We start from the raw sequence: 18,785 nt of genomic DNA, 5'->3' as shown, positions 1-18,785 counted from the left end.
TGCCAGGAAAGAGTTCCCCTCCTCCTCGCTTCCATAACTTTTAACAGGCCTAGTTTTTTGAGCCTGAGACAAACTAAGTGGTTTTCTTCTTTCTTCAGCTTGCATAATTTTAATGGCAGTAGACATGGCAAAGGAAAATAAGAAAAGAGCAGACAAACAGGCAGGCTTCAGCAGTTTAGCCTGAGTCAGAGCATTTATATTTTTCTGAGCTCCCAAAAGGCTCTAAATCAGACCAACTTGTCCTTTTGTCCTTTTCTGCCTCTCTATCAGGGCAGAAAGGGCTTGACTTCTTTCTTGGGTCTGTCAAAAATGGCCCACTAATGCAGGAGAGTGAGGGCAGCTTTGTTATTTCATGGAGAAAAGAAACAAGCCTTCAGGGCAATATCAATCACCTGATAGTGTCTTTTTGAGTGGACTTGTCACTCCACGAAGTAACAGCAAAGCAAACCAGCTCTCACAGCATGGAAAGATGACAGAAAACAGTCCCTTTAAACCCAAAAACAAGTCATTATTGGTACTGGTTCATGTTTTTATATAAAATCTCTTTGGAATTACATTTTACCCCAACAAGGAGATAACTGAATTGGGGCTGTCAAGTTAAAGTGTCAATTTAATGTGATAACATACATGTACTGTATATAAAAATAATAATGATAACGGGATAGAAAAATAACACAACTCTTCAAAAGCAGCTAGACAGAGCACAAGAATGGAATAGAAGGTAGGAGTCTCAAGACACATTTTTTAAAGTTGAAATAATTTTAACCAGATACATCTTAAAAACATAGTGCTCATGGCGAGAGACGCTAAAAAACAGGGATATGTGATACAACGGCCAAAGACGTTAGTCTTCATGTGTGTCAGGATCCTGCCATATCTAATCTTGTGTTTTCTGTTGTGGCAGGATTCTGACAGTCTCGTCTCTTGTTTAGTTTTCTGTTGTGCACTTGGCTGTTTGTTTTTTCATAGCCATGTGCACTCGTATCTGTGTCATTTGTGATTACCTGGTCCCGCTCCCTCGTTCCCTGTTCTTTTGTTAGTTAACTTCACCTACCCTCCTTGTTTACCTCTTGATTTCTCCCTCTTTATATTTCCTTAATGTGCTCTGTCCTGTGTTGGATTGTTGGATCGTTGAAACGTCAGTTTTTTTTTTTTTTTTTTTTTCTACTTTCTTGTTTATTTCTCATGTTTTTCTCCATTGTGAGAGTTTTTGTTTTTTGTTTTAATTTCATTTAATAAAATCCTGTTTGCTCATGCCTGCACTTGGGTCCTTCTTTCTGCAAACCCTGATAGTATGTTTAGACCAATAATTAAAAATATCGGAGTCAGAATACAAGAATGAATCATGTGTGAACAGACCAGAAGTCTACCTCTGACAGACTGACGAACTCCATTCCAAAGTTAATTGCTGTAGACTATAAGCCAGTGGTAGTCTTATGTTCAGTTATATAGAAATAAATTACACAATTTATTAACTTCTAAAGCTACTTTTTGTAATGTCTATTCAGTTGTTTTTTTTTCTGAGATCAGTGAACATGAACTCTAATGACCTGACCTGATATACTGTCCAAACTCCTAAAATTGACTAACTTTAAGCTATGGAGCCCATTAGAGGACAACAAAAGTTGTGTGTTCCCTTGCAATAAGTTTTGCATGCACTCACAATAAGATTTGCATGCGCTCGCAATAAGTTTGCATTCCCGTGCAATAGTTTTGCGTTCCCTCGCAATAAATGTACCATGGTATTACTACAGTAACCATATTTTTGTGATAATCCAAGGGAATGCAAAACTATTGCGAGGGCATGCAAAACTTATTGCGAGGGACCATAAACTATTGCGAGGGTACACAAAACAATTTCAGAAAAAAAAAATCCCACCCTTTCCTCGAAGGGGCTCCGAATTAAACTCATGACAATGTCCTGTGATTTCATGACACACAGGTGCATGTTTAGCATCAGTTAATTTTGAATTTCCATTAAAAAAAAATAAAAAAAGAATAATGTTTTCCTAAACTACAGTGATGGTGATGTCAGAGAATGCCTTTCACATCTGACCCCACTAATGTTTCTACACAAACAGTCTCTAATTTCCATAGGGACAAGACAAACACATACATGAAAGCTCTGATTTCCTGAGCCAGGCAAATTTAATCTCTGACAGGTCTTAGCAAGAGAAACCTCTCCATTTGTCTCTTCTATGGAACAAATTGTGAAAATGACAGTTTTATTACAAGATAGAAAAATCTTCCCACACATAGAGACCCATGTAGAATTTTGATTCTTCTCCAACAACTGCATTTATTTAAAGTATAGTAAGATAACGCAAATACTCCATGGACTTCCTAAACCCCCAACCAAGACCTTTATCTGGAAGTTTAGATCACCTAAAAGTGAATAGACATGTTTAATAGTACGAATAAAACGGAACATTTACAGAAAAAGGGATCCAGATTTTTCATACACATGCAGTTATTCCCTCTCTCTCTCTCTCTCTCTCTCTATAGAGCTATATCTGTTTTTTGTTGAAACTATATTCAAGGGGGTTAACTGAGGTCGCTGGCAGATATTAGAAATATATCACGCACCCTTTTATTCAATACTCCTGTCAGGATGGTGTAAGCGTATCTGTTTTTCATTTTTTAATTTTATGACCAACAACTGCTCTGATCGCTATGTTGTAAAAAAATATTGCTGTTTGCTCCATTTTAAACTCCTAAAAGTCCTCATTAGTCACAGCAAGCTGCTTGTAAAGAAATTGCCCCCACAACCATTTCAAAGTGGTTTCTAAGCAATTAAAGCAATAAGCAATATTTAGTTGTAACATTTCAGTGTTTACATGTTAGTATGTCTTGGCTATATGATCTCTGTTAATGACTTTTTAGCCTACATTACGTCCACTTCTTCATTCAGGTGGTCAGATTACTCTGAAAGTAAAATGGAGTCGTCAATGCAAATGTTGCTAATCTCTTTGTAAATAGTTGTTATTGGATTAGATTAGTTATGCAGTCATAACTGGGGGAGGTAAGTAGTTAAACATAATTACACTTCATGTCATACTAAGCCTTGTAGCATGTTAATCTTGCATGGATATTTCTCCTGCTGTGGACCCGCAGTGAACATATGTGTCATGTTTTAGGGATAATGAACCCTAATGTGGTTCACATGTTGTATGACTGGTGTTCTTGCTGCTAGTTCAGTTGTAGTTGGGTAATACACAGCATTTTATGGTTAAAGATCTTATTAGAGCCAGCTGTCTTTCAGTTTTTGCTGTGTGTAAATCAGGAAGTTTTAGTTTCCCCCACCTTAGACTCTGCCCTCCAAACAATGTCCTGGAGTGAGATCAAAAGATCTGTCTCATTCTGATGTGTGTGTCTGTAGGGGATGGCATACATGTGGAACCAGGGGTTGATGCTAGGTTTATATCTATAGTACATTCACAAATGTACTGGTTGTAAAACCGGTAAAATTAATTAAAACTGTTTTTACAGGTGCGTATTTAAGGTTATTAAATTAAGCAGATCTACACGGTGGCCCTAGAAATCTGAAATATCAACCAATATATCTTGATGAGGTTTTTTTGAGGAAAAGTTTTTCTTTTAGTTTCCTGGTTTTACTCCTTATTCACTTTTTTATTTTGGTAGATTAATATATACATGGAATATCAACATCAAAACAAAATAATTTAGGTTAAAACTTGAATGTATATCTTGTAACTGGTCACAATTTATTTTATGTGTTTTACAATTTTAATCACATTTTTTGCATTCACTGGTTCATTTTAAATAATCCTGTTTGTGACAAATACATTTTTTAAAGTACAAAACTTCCATGTAGTCTCATTTAAAATGAGGTCATAAAAGCTGCATGCAAAATACATGAAAAAGTATAAGCAAAATACTATTTAAAATAGTTTTATATATATAGAGTATAGCCAAAGGACATGTCAGCTTTCCAGAAGTATTTCATGTCAATTACCCATGTATTGTACCCATGTATAATTTTGCATGTGTGTTGAAAAGTGGTTGTTTTTTTTAAACATTCCCTCTAGAATTAGTGTTTCATGCCATGTGTTTTATTATTATTATTATTATTATTATTATTATTATTATTATTATTATTATTATTTTTACTTTGACCCCAGTTGCTTTCTTCCTGGATATGAGCAAAGGGGCCAGTTGTCGTTTGTAACACCTGTCCTGCACAGGAGCACAAAGAGGGGCCAACACAGCAGGGAATTTTCCTTCAGACCCAAATGTCCAGCTCTAGAAGATGTTGAAATGTTGTTTGATGGGTCTTATTATGAGGCTCCTGTCAGCTCTCCTTGGAGGCTTAGAGCCTGGTTTGTATAGTGAGTGCTTTGTCCTCTGAGCTCCCATCAATTACAAGAGGACACTGCATATGTAAGGTTTTCTTTAGGCCTGCACTGCATGTCAGAATTAGAATTTCTGATTAAGCATTTAATTTTTTTTTACTGTAACCTATTGCACTGCTCAACACCTTGTTCATGTTTATGGTAACAATGTAATAACAATATAATAATACCCTACCTGCACCACACAAATCTGCAAGAAAGCCAACTGCATTCCAAAACACCTGTAAATAGCCAAATGTGCCCATCCTTTCTCCATAATGTCCAAAATCAAATCAGGGTATTTTGTTATTTTACTCTCAAAAGCTTTGTATAGAATGTTGAAATCATTAAAGATGATTTTCTTGGACTCTTTTCACCCAGCATTGTCAGGATTATTTAAAGGGATCCACATATTTCACCTTGAACAACTGATTTGGTCCTTTCCCTCCCATCTTAATACATTATAATGAATTTAGCTAGCTAAGAGACTGTGAGGAAAAACCAATACATCAAGTAATAAAACACCTTCAATTGTCCTAACTTGTGCAAGTATTTCCTCTATAAATTGTAATCAATTAAATCAGTTGAATTTATTTTTTAACTACACCTAATTAGCAGGATACCTCTTGGGCATTGAGGTCTTTTTGTGGGGAGGAAAAACAGGTGTTCAGTGACAAAATGGAAGCAGTCAAATAAGAGTTACTACTTCATTTTACAATAAAATAAACAATGGTCCAAACACAGATGCCAAGAATAATATATAGTGCAAATCATTAAAGTCATTGCACAGTCTCAAATAACTAGCAAAACAGCTAGAAGATATCCAGGTTTTCAAATAACTAAATACACAACAACTTCGAGTAATACAAATAGACATGTGAAGTCAACTTGAAAAAAAAAAAAAAAAATTTCAAAATATAAACACTAACATACTCCTTTTATTTACAGACAGCCCTGCAATTTCAGGCTTCAACTGGCAGTGTGGCATGCACAGCCAAGGAACTTTACAGGTCCAAGTGAAAAGACTGCTAAGCTCCAAGTGGGCATTTTTCTTTTTTCCTGTAAGGTCAATGAGTGTTTTTTTTTTAAATGGTGTTAAGTGTATTTTCCTGAACAAGTGTTGTCTTGCATCCTGCTAAGGTCCACCGCTCCCTATTCGCATATTATGCAGTCTGTGTTGGGCACCAACTCCCTTAGGGGCCACCATCTTACACTAGTGGGGGACCAAAAACTCCACTGGCTGCTCTTGCTTGCTCTTGCTTGCATGTTATACGTTACTCAAGGACCCGAAAAAAAAAAAAAAAAATGTAACAATATAATTCTTTATTAACATTTTCCAAACAAAGCCTTCCACAGTATAAAGATGAACTAAAATTGCACCAATTCAAGTAACATTAAATGTTTAGCAAAGTCTAAGTGGGAGGTCAACTAATTGAAAGAACTAGTCCACTCCCCATATAGGTTGCATTTTTATTGCAATGGGCATTAAATCTCTCATCCTCCACAGACTGTGGCTATCTGCTTTGTTACCGCAATTGTGAAGACGCATTTACAACAAAAGTGTCAAGTGCACTGAACTCCACATGAAAAACCAGTCTGCATTTTGTGATAGTTAAGAATTTACATGCTTCTGTTGTAATAAACTGCACCTTACAGAGGCTGCATTAATTTCTGTCACAAGTCCCATCTGGGCTTGCATTAAGAGGTCTTTTCTCCATCAATTGATCACTGACATAGCGTGTGTGTTTTTGTGGTGTGTGCATCAGTGTAATAACTCCAGGCAGACACATAGAAAAGGTACCGCCCTACGCCGAACAGTGTATATGCTGGTTTATGCTTTATCAAAGTTAAATGCGTTAATCGCGGTTAAGAAAAACACATTAGCTTTGACAGCTCTACCAATAATACATTGTGATCGGCACAAACTACAGTATGATTATCCTTGTTGCAAGTATTTAATTTTGTCTAGGTCATACTTTTTCAGTTTGTATTAGCTTCTACCAAATGACAAAGGAATTTAGGCCAAAACAGCTTTGAGTTTGATTTGATGCACAACTTTTGACATCAACAGCAAAAGATATGGGAAGATATTTTGTATCCTGTCACAGTATTTTTATATATTGTTATTTGTGCCAGAACCTGGACACCCATGTTGTGTCTCGTTATGTGTAAGCACATGGTTCCTGTTTGTGGTACTTAACCATGTGCTTTTCTGTAAATTTCATTGTAATAGGTGTGTTCGACTTGAACTGCGCCTAGCCTTACCAGTCGGCAAGATTTGTTGGTTGCAGTCGAGGGAGTTGAAAAGAGGGCCGTCAAGTCGGACACTTTACGCTTCCCATTGTGTGCTGAGCCTACATCAGTCATGAAAGATTTCACAGTGTTTATTGCAGATGAAGTTAAATTCAGATAGACAGAGGTTTGAATTTTACATATAATAACCAGAAACATTATTCATTTGAGAAGGTCATGTGCTGCTTAATACAGTGCCTGCTGTGTGTACAAGAAGAAAGTCCAATATTAAAATATTACCCAGTATTTTTAATTAGTTTGAATAGTTTTTTATGAATAAACATGATATTACTAGGATAAACATAATATAACATAATATAAACATGATGTACTGTTATAAAAACACGGATTTGTGAGAGTTTAATGGAACAGAAAGTGTCAGAAAAAACACCTTGTCATAGATTGACATAGCAGTAGTAATAGTATATGTAATATGCCTTTGCAAACTCAGCCCATGAAACACACATCACCATTGTCGTTGGTAATTCTGGCCAATCGCGAATAAGCTGTGTCATCATCAGAGCTGTGCAGCCACTCTGGAGCAACTGCGTTTTCTTACCCTTCAGGGAACTTTGAGTTTGTTTTTTGTTTTTTTTCTCCCCTTTTCTCCCCAATTTGGAATGCCCGATTTCCAATGCATTCTAAGTCCTCGTGGTGGCGTAGTGACTCGCCTCAATCTGGGTGGCAGAGGATGAATCTCAATTGCCTCCTCGTCTGAGACGTAAATCCGCGCATCTTATTATGTGGCTTGTTGAGCGTGTTACATCCGTGGCATCCACGCACAACTCACCACGCGCCCCACTGAGAGAGAGAACCACACATTATAGCGACCATGAGGAGGTTACCCCATGTGACTCTACCCTCCCTAGCAACCGGGCCAATTTGGTTGCTTAGGAGACCTGGCTGGAGTCACTCAGCACACCCTGGATTCGAACTCATGACTCCAGGGGTGGTAGTCAGTGTCAATACTGACTGAGCTACCCAGGCCCTTGAGTTTGTAGTTTTTACTTTATAAATAAACCTTTGTTGATCTCTGCGATTGAGTACTCACCCCTTTTCTAACCCTGACACATCCTCCTTTTTAAAAGTTTCTAATTCAACTGATTTTGCTATCCTAACGATACACAATTACATAGTTAGCTGCTTTTTATTGAAATTTTTCCGTTGAGCACAACGCTATCAAAATGCAACCCACAAATTGAGAACCAGTGGCCTAAACATCCATCTGTCATAATCCAACATCCACACATCAGATCCTGATAGTCATTGTAATCCATCAATTATGTTATGCATAAATGAACTATGGTACATGTTTAAAATAAATCAGACCAAAAGTTTTAAGGTAAGTTGTAGGACTAGAGCATTCCTGGGTTAATATTCCTAGGTGTTGCTTTCGTGGGCAAAGATATTACTAGAAAACTTCTGTAATGATCACTTTAGTGAAATAAGCTACAAAAAATCTGCAGGACTGGCATGAATTCTTTGGAACATGATGCTGTGCTTCCTGTGAATTACTATTTTAATGTATACCATTCAGAGCAAAAAGCCCATTCCTCAAGTAGACTGTGGAACCTCACAGGACGATTTCATCAGGCAGAGAGAGGGGGAGAAAATTAGCAAGAAATCATTTAGACAGATTGATGATGATAAAAGAGAAGCAGATCTCTCTAATTGTAATATGTGGGTTTTATCACATCCCAAGAAATATCCCCTGCTGTTTAATGGTTTGGACTAGAGTTCAGGAAACAAAAGAAATCTTTGGATTAAGCTTCTGCACCGTTGTTGCCAATAATAGAGAAACTCATTCAAGTGCTGTTCATTATCATCAGCTTGTGCAGCATCATAAATCATAGTTCACCTTAAAGCCAATTAATTTAAGTATTTTTGCCAAAATATGTTTTATGGATCTTGTTAGATTTGCAGAAATATACAAAGTTATGCTTTTAATGTGCTCAAAATTAGTCTGTTTATTCCAACAGCTGGTTTCATCAATGTGTTGATGATATCTGTGAAATTATTTGTTGGCTTTCATCAAGTGAATCATGTAGCCCCCAAAATTGAAATTGTTATTGATTTACTATGGCTTGAAAATGGGCCACCTAATTAACTATCATGCTCTCTTATGTTTAAAAGGGCACTGTAATGCAAGTACACACAGAAATAAAATTACGTTTTCACATGAAATGTCTTAGTCATGAACCTGACAAAGTGCAAATGTGGAATTTGGATAGACGTTGTCTCTTACTAACAGAGACATGTTATAGTAGCAATTATAGAATTCAACTTCAGTCATTTGCCTTTAACAAAAACAAACAAGAAAACCTGTGTTTAAAGGTCTGTTTCACAAGTTTGCATGTCCACCTTGAATTGGAAACAAATTGGCAAAGGTAAACTAATTTGACTAGGAGGGGCTTGAGGTGAGCCCCCAAATTAAAAATGTATCAGATTATGTCATGTATTTATCTGTAATTCCAGTGTTGTCCACTAGATGTCCCTAGTTCTTGTTTTTTTCCCTTTGTTTCCTGTTTTCCCGCCATTTCTGTTAATCATGTCATTTGTGTCACTTGTGTCTTGTTATGTACTGTGTATTTAAGTTACCTCAGTTCCCTTGTTTGTCATTTGGTTTTTGAATGTGCCAGCCTTCAGTTCCTAGTGTTGCTCTTTTGCCTGCCTTGTTTCTACATGGATTGTATTCTGAGTTTCTGTTGGATTTAGTAGATTTTTGGATATTTCTTTCCCTTGTGGATTATACTCTGTGAACATTAGTTTTTATTTTATTTATTTTTTTATTTTTTTATTTTTTTTTTTTTTTTTTTTTGGTTCTCTTATTTGGATTTTCCTTTGTGCTTTGCTAACTCTCTTTTTTGGAACATTTGAATTTTTCATTAAACCTTTGGCTCAGTGGAAAGTCAGTTCCACTTCTGCACTGGAGACCTGAGTTCTAGTCTGGCTTGTGACAGAAAAACCAAGTCAACTATGGACCAAGAGACAACCAGCACTCTAGAATACTCCACCCAGCTTGAAGCCTGTGTCCAGGGACATGAGAAAAGGATCTTGGATCAAGAGGAACTGATGGCCAAACATTCAGAGCTGTTGTCTGAGATACTTCCTGCTCTGAAGCAGATCTTTGAGAGGTTGTCAGTGGCTGTTCCTCCTGACCCCTCTACCAGCTCCTGAGCCAAGATTACCTGATTCTCAGGTGACCTGAGTGCATATAGAGGATTCTTGACACAGTGTCATCAGCCTGCTCTCTGGAATGGCCCTGGACTGGCCACTGATGTCTGGGAGGTACAGAGTGCTAGCTTTCAGATCTTCACTGACAAGTTTCAGTGGACCTTTCACCACCCCCTCACCAGACGGGAGTCCTCCAAACATCTTCTCTCTCAGCGACAGGGACAACGTAGTGTGGCGGAGTATGCCATCCAGTTCAGTACCATCGCTGCAGAGAGTGGCTGGAACCAGGAGGCTCTGATGGCCAGCTTTTCGTCGGGACTCTTTGAGAGACCCTCATTGAGCTGTCCATTCGCCTGGATAATTGTCTTTGAGAGAGGGCACTCAACTGCAGGTCAGCCAGGCCCATTTATCAAACTCCTATCCATGACTCTCTGTCCAAGAACACCCTGAGCCTATGCAGTTAGGCTGAGTTTGGATCACCCCAAGAGAGTGAGATCAGCGCATGCGGGAGCACTGCTGCTTGTATTGCGGCGGACCCTACCACTTCTGAGTGACTTGTCCTGAGCTCCAGGGAAACGTTTGACACCGTGCAGGTCAGGGAGGACTGTAATGGTAGCTGCCCATTAACTCTGGTCTATTTCTACCCATCACCTTCAAGTTGAACTCCCACAGTTACACTCTTCAGGCTTTTGTGGACTCAGGTGCAGCGGGTAATTTTATGGATGCAACTTGGGCCACTTGAATACCATCTGGACTCCTCTCCATGGGCGTTGCAGTTACAGCTTTGGACGGAAGACCCCTGGGAGTCTGAGACGTCACTCGGGGCACAGAGCACCTATGTCTCTCCATCCATCACCATCAAGAGACGCTGCCATTCCATCTTATCCAGTCCCCTGAGTTTCCACTCATTCTTGGTCACCCTGGCTGCAACTTCACAACCCACAGTTTGACTGGACCACCGGATCCCTCATTAAGTGGGGCTCAACATGCCAAGCCACCTGTTTACACTCTGGCTCTCCTGCCTCACCTCCCGAGTCCCCCGAGTCCATTGATCTCTCCCAAGACCCCAATGTGCACCATTACCTTAGGCTGGTGTTCAGTAAGTGTAGGGCCACAGCACTTCCACCTCACCATCCATATGACTGCACCATCAACTTGCTCCCTGGTATGTGTCCCCCTAGAGGCCATATTTTCTCCCTGTCGGCTCCTGAGTGCACAGCTATGGATGAGTACATCAAGGAGGCCCTCACTGCTGGTTTCATCTGCCAGTCCACTTCACCTGCAGGAGCCGTTTTTTTTCTTTGTGGGGAAGAAAGACGGAGGTCTCCGGCCCTGCATTGACTACCATGGATTAAATAGCATCATCATCAGAAACCGGTACCCCTTGCCGCTGATGGGAACAGTGTTTGAGTTGTTGCAGGGAGCATCCATCTTCATCAAACTCGATTTGCGCAATGCTTACCATCTTGTGCGCATCCGGCAAGGGGACGAGTGGAAGATGGCATTCAACACGCCTACCGGTCACTATGAATACCAGGTGATGCCCTTTGGCCTGACCAACCCCCCAGCTGTGTTCCAGGCTTTGATTAACAATGTTCTCAACCTAATATGCTCAACCTCTTTGTGTTCGTCTATCTGGATGATATCCTGATTTTCTCAAGTTCCCTGCAAGAGCATATTGAGCATGTTAGATGAGTGCTCAAGCACCTCCAAGAGAATTATCTGTACGTCAAGCCGGAAAAATATGAGTTTCACGCCACTAAGGTGCAATTCTTGGGATTCATAGTCGAGCATGGCCACATGCAAATGGATCCCAACAAGGTCAAGGCTGTGTCTGAGTGGCCCACTCCTGCCTCAGTAAAAGAGGTCCAGCAGTTTCCCAGCTTTGCAAATTTTTATCGAAAATTCATCAAGAATTTCAGCTCTGTGGCAACACCTCTCAACACTCACCAAGACAAGTAACACCCATTTTCAGTGGAACCCTGAAGCCAAGGCCGCCTTCGCCAAGCTCAAGCATCTGTTTACTTCATCACCCATTCTCTCTCTGCCTGACCCTGAAGTTCCATTTGTCATGGAAGTGGATGCCTCGGATGCAGGAGTCGGAGCTGTACTTTCTCAAAGGGGGAAGGATGAGCGACTTCACCCATGTGCCTTTTTTTCCCATCCCCTTACCCCAGTTGAAAGTAATTATGATGTGGGGGACTGGGAACTCTTGGCAGTTAAGCTGGCACTCGAGGAGTTTTTAGTTTTTAGATTTTTGGATATTTCTTTCCCTTGTGGATTATACTCTGTGAACAATTGCTTTTTTTTTCTTTTTTTTTGTCTTTTTTTTTTCTCTGCTTTGGATTTTCCTTTGTGCTTTTGCTGACTCTCTTTTTTGGAACATTTACATTTTCATTAAACCTTTGGATTAATTTTTACGTGCTGTGTCCATCTCCCTTTCTGGGTCCAGTCAACTGCTCCTTGGCTCAGTAGAAAGTCAGTTCCACTCTTGCACCGGAGACCGGAGTTTGAGTCCAGCTCATGACAGATTAAATACTAGGTCACTGTGGTTCTTACACAGGTGAAATGACAATAGAGGAAATATTCATTTCCTAACATTTAGTTGATGCTTCACTGCAACAGCAAGGCAGAGCAGAGAGAGTCAGATAAAAAAAGCCCACTTGAATGAATGCAGATGTTCCATAAAAATGATGTGGCTCTGAGCAAGTTTTACCTAAAAACATCCCACTCAGCAAATGTGAAAACACATGAAAAGACCCTAATTTACATTCAAGCTGTATGTGGAAGTCAATTTGTGTGCATGAGTGCGCTTGCGTTCACGTCCGAGCAGTGCATGGAAAGCAAATGTAAATTCTGTTAGAACTAGTCAGTGTAAAGCCCTGCTTTCATCACATTGTAGGCAAAGCAGAGCATAGATTAGTTAATGTGCACTTTCAGTTCAATGGGATTTCTTGGAAAATCATTTAGTTTTTCAAAAGGTAGAATTTTATTTTTTAATCATCATAGAAAACCATCAATAAGTAAGGTTTTCTTCAAACACATGACAAGCCCTTGGGAAGAAGTGGTAGGTGTATGATGTATTTAATACCTCTAGACAAGTCAAAGGGGATAATCATGTTTTGGAGACTACCTGGGAGGCATAGAGACAGGCTGATAATGTATTTAGCAATGGGGTGCTGTCACAGATAGCAATGCACACTGAGCGTTGTCATATAGTGTTCAGCAATCTCCTAGCAAACATCTCTGTGTCCTGAACAAATTCAGCACCACTCATTGTGATTTATAACTGCAGAATGTGCTACTTTTAGAGCTGCTGTTTGCTTTGTATTACACTCAAACACGGTGGTGACATTGGCTTATAGTAACATATAGTCTTGTATCTCATGTGCCCCCAAATCAAGTTAAATTCTATATAACTTTCAAAGGATTTTAAACAAATACTTTGTAATTTTCTTTTAAATATTTGGTTCAGGAGGTTCATAGATGAAGCAACGAGACCATGTGGACTGCAGTCAAAGCACTGTATCACTTATTCAGTTGTCCAAACAAGGCCTAACCCACTCTTCATGCATCCCGCTGGAATATTTTTTTTTCACTCTACGATTTCTCACCCTAACTTTTTAGCCGGTCTCCACTGAGCACTGTGAAACAAACTACATAAGAGGGTTCTACCATTTAGAATTAAGAGGCTCTACCATTGGTGGCTTGAAATATTGTATTTATCTGATTTACCTCCAATTTATACGATACATTTTTATTGATTATCAATTTCACAGCAGACAAAGAATTGTACTTTCAGCCTCACAATACCATACGATTATAAAAAAATAAATAAAAAAAATGGCGCCCATTAATCTTTTTTGCTTAAACTTATTCATGGATTTGACATAAATGTATTTTCAATCTTAAGTGACCCAACAGTGTCTGACAATGGCAACATAAAACAGAGATCTATAATAAAGAAACTTAAAAAAAACACTGCATTTATCAGCAGATTGTTATAAGAAAAACTCAGAATTTTCATGTTTTTCTAGAGAAAAATTATTTCACCTTGCAATGCACATAGTTATAATGTTTTAAAGCCCCCAGTGAGCAAGCTAAAGGTGACCGTGGCAAAGAAAAAAAAAAAAAAACTCCTTTCAATAGTTAGTGGTTTAAATTATTTAGCGGTTTGAGCAAAAACCAATCGGCACATGGATTTATTTTTTTTTATTTTTTTTTCACTTTGCATATAAACTTTAGCAGTCTTGCCATCTTATCCAGTATGCATAAGTGTTGTGCTCATAGCTGTTTACATTTCAACATCAAAAGCAGAGAATAATAAGTCTCATGTAATCACTGTTTTTTTTCTTTTGTTTTTTTTTTTTTCTTTTGTTTTTTTTAAAATATATATATATATATAAAAGATAGTTCGTAGGATAGTTATGAATGTCTTGCTGTGCATGTGATCACACTCAGTGTCAGCTGGGTGAGGCTGGCTGTTAATTGCAACTTGCTGCTGCTGTTTCTGCCTCACAAAATCCGCTGATTTGCGCGGTGATGTCGCCGTAAATAAAATGACATGTCTGATGTACTGTATCGCCGGGACATGATATCGTTGTTTAACAAATTCGACAAGCTGTAATGCTACAATCTATTTGCCGTTTGCCATTGGTCTTTGAGCTCTCAACTCGCCTATGTAGACTAGTTGCTCTATTTTCCTGTGAGCGCTCAGTGCCGCCTCTCCGGGGAGGACACTGTTTCGCAGCTCTCAGTGTTGCATTGCTTGATTTTAATCATACTTATGTGTTTTTTTATGTATCGTATGATACATATGATATCATATCGAGAGTGTCATATCATATGATACAATACGATACTACATTTTTTTACCCCCCTATCATATACAGTACGTAGGCCTATTCACAGCATGTTAAACATAAACTCTTTCATGTTTGAACAATTCAAGATACGTACAAATATTTATGAATCCTTTGAGGTTCATAAATATTAAATTCATGAAATAACTAGATTAAAGTTGTATTTTATGTTAATAGATGATTACTGAAATATGTTGAACTCGGGTCAACTGTAACTAAAGGTCTCAAAGGTAACTACTAATAAAATTCAGATATTAGTTAAGCAACCATGTTGTTTTGTTTGTTTTTTCCTTTCGAAAAACAGCCTTTGATTTGACAACAACAACAAAAATCCAAGAATATCCTTGTCATCAGAGTATATCCATCTTTTTCCTGAATGTGAAAGTGTTCCATGATTCATAACGAAAGCCTGTCTCCAGTGTTTTTGCATGCATCGGCATACTGTATGTTTGTAACGGATAATGTGATATTTAACATTTAATTTTGTAAAAACAAATTGCCATATTTGGGGCCTGGGTAGCTCAGCGAGTAAAGACACTGTCTACCACCCCTGGAGTCACGACTTCGAATCCAGGGAGTGCTGAGTGACTCCAGCCAGGTCTCCTAAGCAACCAGATTGGCCCAGTTGCTAGGGAGGGTAGAGTCACATCGGGTAACCTCCTCGTGGTCACTATAATGTGGTTCACTCTTGGTAGGGCACATGGTGAGTTATGCATGGATGCCGCAGAGAATAGTGTGAAGCCTCCACATGTGCTATGACTCTGCGGTAATGTGCTCAACAAACCACATTTTAAGATGCGTGGGTTGACAGTCTCAGACACAGCGGCAACTGAGATTTGTCACTACGCCACCATGAAGACTTAGATCGCATTGGGAATTGGGCATTCCAAATTGGGGAGAAAAAAAAAAAAACAAAAACATGTGGTTCCACAGTGGTGATCCTTTATGGAGTCACAATGACTGTTTTTTTTTTTTTTTCTTTGTTTGATTGTTTGTTTGTTTTGTTTGTTTAAGGAGTGGGTAAATAACATGAAGTGATGGCTTAAGATTTGTTACGTTGATATTACTACCGGTAAATACTTTGAGTTGTTATGACAGCCAACAACTGTTAAAGTTGAGCCTGAACTCGTTTTTTACTCCAACTATCAAGGTTGTTGTTCTCCATCTGGATCTCTCATTTCAATTAATTTTTAGATTGTTTCTTATGAAGACAAGAACCAAAAAAAAACCTCAAGGTGCCACCCAGTTGGTCAGGAAAACTGTGGATACTCATAATAACTTTGTTTCAGTAACCATATTGTCTCATATTCCTTCACTACATACTCACTCTCTCTGCCCTCTTGACCGTGTTCTAAATCTAAAAATAAATAAATAAATAAATAAATAATCATACACACTGGCGGCCAAAAGTTTGGAATAATGTACAGATTTTGTTCCAGTGGTAAGAAATTTTTACTTTTATTCACCAAAGTGGCATTCAACTGATTACAATGTATAGTCAGGACATTAATAATGTGAAAAATTACTATTACAATTTGAAAGAAATTTTCAGAACTATTTCAATGAGTTCTCATAAAAAAATCCTCCATGTGCAACAATGACAGCTTTGCAGATCCTTGGCATTCTAGCTGTCAGTTTGTCCAGATACTCAGGTGACATTTCACCCCACACTTCCTGTAGCACTTGCCATAGATGTGGCTGTCTTGTCGGGCACTTTTCACGCACCTTACAGTCTAGCTGATCCCACAAAAGCTCAATGGGGTTAAGATCCATAACACTGTTTTCCAATTATCTGTTGTCTAATGTCTGTGTTTATTTGCCCACTCTAACCTTCTTTTTTTCTGTTTCAAAAGTGGCTTTTTCTTTGCAATTCTTCTCATAAGGCCTACACCCCTGAGTCTTCTCTTTACTGTTGTACATGAAACTGGTGTTGAGTGGGTACAATTCAATGAAGCTGTCAGCTGAGGACATGTGAGATGTCTATTTCTCAAACTAGAGACTCTGATGTACTTATCCTCTTGTTTAGTTGTACATCTGGTCTTCCACATTTCTTTCTGTCCTTGTTAAAGCCAGTTGTCCTTTGTCTTTGAAGACTGTAGTGTACACCTTTGTATGAATCGTCAGTTTTTTTTGACAATTTTAAGCATTGTATAGCCTTCATTCCTCAAAACAATGATTGACTGATGAGTTTCTAGAGAAAACTGTTTCTTTTTTTGCCATTTTTGACCTAATATTGACCTTAAGACATGCCAGTCTATTGCATACTGTGGCAACTCAAAAACAAACACAAAGACAATGTTAAGCTTCATTTAATGAACCAAATAGCTTTCAACTGTGTTTGATATAATGTGCAAGTTATTTTCTAGTACCAAATTAGCAATTTAGCATGATTACTCAAGGATAAGGTGTTGGAGTGATGGCTGCTGGAAATGGGGCCTGTCTAGATTTGATCAAAAATGACTTTTTTTAAATAGTGATGTTGCTGTTTTTTACATCAGTAATGTCCTGACTATACTTTGTGATCAGCTGAATGCCACTTTGGTGAATTAAAGTACCAATTTCCTTCCGAAACAGCAAAATCTGTACATTATTCCAGACTTTTGGCCGCCAGTGTACAAATATAAAGTCTGACTGTGACAGTTCACTCATTCAAACAGCGACTGTCAAAGACTTCCCTGGAAAACTCTCTTTCATAAGAAGCCTGACTAATGTCGGATATTAATTTGCCCTACTAAAAACATTGTTTGCCATGGAGTCTACCCCATTCTCTGCTTGTCTTTTGTTCACTCTCTTTCTAATTTCCTCATGGTACTGGTTACCCTCCCAGCTGGAGGCTGCCATTTTGTATTTGATGGGTCCCTTTTCAGCACTGTCACTATTTCTCTAAAATCAGCAGGTGTATTACAGACATCACAGTCATTTTGCAAACAGATGGTCTCATTTTCAGTCAAGGCACTGCTCCTGGACCAAAGATTAAAGATGCTGCTCTATTAGAGCTGTGTATGCCCTTTTAAGCTAATTTTATGTTAAATTTGAGTGGGTAGCTTAGCGAGTATTGGGTAGTTCAGCGAGTATTGACGCTGACTACCACCCCTAGGGTCGTGAGTTCAAATCCAGGATGTGCTGAGTGACTCCAGCCAGGTCTCCTAAGCAACCAAATCAGCCCAGTTGCTAGGGAGAGTAGAGTCACATGGGGTAACCTCCTCGTGGTCGCGATTAGTTGTTCTCGCTCTCAATGGGGCGAGTGGTAAGTTGTGCATGGATCACAGAGAATAGCATGAGCCTCCACATGCTGTGAGTCTCTGCAGTGTCCTGCACATCGAGCCACATAATAAGATGCATGGATTGATGTCTCAGAAGCGGAGGCAACTGAGACTTGTACTCCGCTACCCGGATTGAGGTGAGTAACCATGCCACCACGAGGACCTAGTAATTAGTGGGAATTGGGCATGCCAAATAAAGTTAAAGGGGATAAAATTAGTTTTTTTGTTTGTTTTTTTACCATTTGTAGGACAATTTTTCATAAAAGTGTAAGTAGTTGGGTCTGTGCCTCTCAGCATCCCAACCAGCACGACACAGCAATATTGTCTAAAACAATGGTGGGGTGGGACTATCTGTTTGCCTGAACAAAGGTAGATGGGGGAGTGATCGTGAAACCTGTATGAAAACAGTCTTTATTTTGCAGTTATGTTTGGTGATTTTAGTGGCACACAAATTACACATTTTAAATTTGAACCCCTGGAAACAGCATCCTAAACTATTATTTTATTTTCACAAACATAAAGCCAGTTGGTAACTGAATAAAGTTGATCATACAACTCCTGGATATTGGGCTGAATTTTAGAGGTGACGTTTTGGAAGGATTACAGGATGTATTCAGTCCTAAAACCATAAATTCAAACAAAATGCAGTGTCAAAGCCTGGTAGGTTTGCATACAGTAGATTCAATTTGACAAAGGCACAAGTCTCCTGCATAGAGTGAGAACTCAGTTGTCTGCTAAAACTTGCTAGAAGACTGGATTTATTACACTGCCAGAAGAATGCCAAATGATAACACATGTGAGTAAGCTATGATTCTGGCTCACTCTCTCTGTAACTAATGTAA

This window comes from Myxocyprinus asiaticus, chromosome 34 (genome assembly GCF_019703515.2).
Source record: "Myxocyprinus asiaticus isolate MX2 ecotype Aquarium Trade chromosome 34, UBuf_Myxa_2, whole genome shotgun sequence".
NCBI classification, from domain to species: Eukaryota; Metazoa; Chordata; class Actinopteri; order Cypriniformes; family Catostomidae; genus Myxocyprinus; species Myxocyprinus asiaticus.
The sequence above is the reverse complement of the archived record's forward strand: the minus strand, read 5'-3'. Positions refer to the sequence as shown.